This window comes from Gossypium hirsutum, chromosome A01 (genome assembly GCF_007990345.1).
Source record: "Gossypium hirsutum isolate 1008001.06 chromosome A01, Gossypium_hirsutum_v2.1, whole genome shotgun sequence".
Taxonomy (NCBI): Eukaryota; Viridiplantae; Streptophyta; class Magnoliopsida; order Malvales; family Malvaceae; genus Gossypium; species Gossypium hirsutum.
Window position 1 is genome coordinate 88,696,572 of NC_053424.1, and position 1,755 is coordinate 88,698,326.

At 37.7% G+C, this 1,755-nt stretch overlaps 1 non-coding gene across 1 annotated transcript; it reads right to left on the reverse strand.

Annotated features, from left to right (window-relative positions):
• Positions 1-502: 502 nt before the first annotated feature.
• LOC121208056 (small nucleolar RNA R71) lies at positions 503-609 on the reverse strand. Its single transcript, XR_005903079.1, has one exon. It is a non-coding gene; the product is annotated as a small nucleolar RNA R71 (small nucleolar RNA).
• Between the last annotated feature and the right edge of the window lie 1,146 nt (positions 610-1,755).

The following is a 1,755-nucleotide window of genomic DNA, read 5'->3' on the forward strand; positions in this document are numbered from 1 at the left end:
AGCAAATTTTTAGACAAAGAAGACATGAACGAACAGCTCAAAGACAAGTCAAGATGGATCTTGGAAATCAGAATCAAGACCAAGGTAATGGAGCCAATCATGTACGAAATCCTATCCTCATTGCCGATGATAGGGATTGATGCATCAGACAATATACTGTGCCACCTTTCAGTGAGTTAAACCTAGGAATTAGAAGCCTAGATATTGAGGCAACCTAATTTGAATTGAAACCAGTGATGTTTCAAATGCTCCAACGGTAGGCCAATTCAGTGGTATGCCCACAGAAGATACACATCTCCACCTTCGATTGTTTATGGAGGTGAGTGATTCATTCAAGATAGCCGGTGTGACTGAAGACGCACTGAGGCTGGAGTTGTTTCCATACTCGTTGCAAGATCGAGCACGAGCATGCCTCAATTCATTGCCACCAGGTTCAATATCTACATGGCAAGAATTAGCAAAGAGATTTTTGGTTAAGTATTTCTCGCTTAGCAAAAACGCTAAGTTAAGGAACGAGATCACAACCTTCCAACAATTGGATGACGAGTCTTTGTATAAGGCTTAGGAGCGATTCAAGGAGTTACTATGTAAGTGTCCTCATCATGGGATTCCACATTATATCCAGTTGGAGACATTCTATAATGGTCTCAATGCACATACAAGATTGATGGTAGATGCTTCTACGAATGGTGCAATTTTGTCTATGTCTTCTAATGAGGCTTATGAGATCATTGAGAGGATCGTGAGTAATAACTATCATTGGCCAACAAATCAAACAGCTTCAGGAAGACGTGTAGCCAAAGTTCATGAAGTTGACGCCTCACTTCGTTATCAGCTCAGGTTTCGTCTATTTCCTCTATAAAAAGAACTAATTAGTACTTGGGCCAAATTTGACCCCTTTTAAAAATTAAAAATTTAAACAAAACAAATTAAACTTGAAAAATTTAAATCTCAATTAGAAAATTTCTTATCAATAAATTACATTAAATTAATTCCCAAGAAAGGTTGGAGGGGTCATAGTGGTCCTGCTTAAGTTCCAATCTCCTTAGAGAGAATTAACTAAATGTACTAAACTAAGAAAATAAATTCTAACTCTTTATTTATTTACAAAACAAGTTCATGAAAAATAAAGGGTTTGTTAATTTGAACGAGGATTCAACTCGCTCAACTTTACCATCCCAATAATGTTTATGACGTTGACCATTAACTTTAAGCGTACCTTCATGATTGTCGTATAATTCAACAACTCACTAAGGATACACTCGGTAGATGGTATAGGGTCCTTTCCATCGAGATTTAAGCTTCCCAAGAAATAACTTCATCCTTGAATTAAACAACTAAATCTTCTGACCTTCTTTAAACTCTTGAGGTTGTATATGGCTGTCATGCTATCTTTTTTTATCTTTCTTTACACATTTTGGCATTCTCATTGGAAAACAACCTCAACTCTTCCAACTCATCCAGTTGTAACCTTCTTCTCCCACCGGCTTGCTTAAGATCAAAGTTTAATTGCTTCAAGGCCAAGTGAGCTCTATTCTCCAATTCTAATAGCAAATGACATGCCTTCCGAAAAACTAACCGATAAGGAGTCATTCCTAACGGTGTCTTAAATGTTGTTCGATAGGCCCATAATGCATTATCGAACCTTCGAGACCAATCCTTTCTGCTAGGGAGTACTACCTTTTCAAGGATACCTTTGATTTCATGGTTCACTCTCTCAACTTGCCTATTAGACTGGGGGTGATAGGCAGTAGC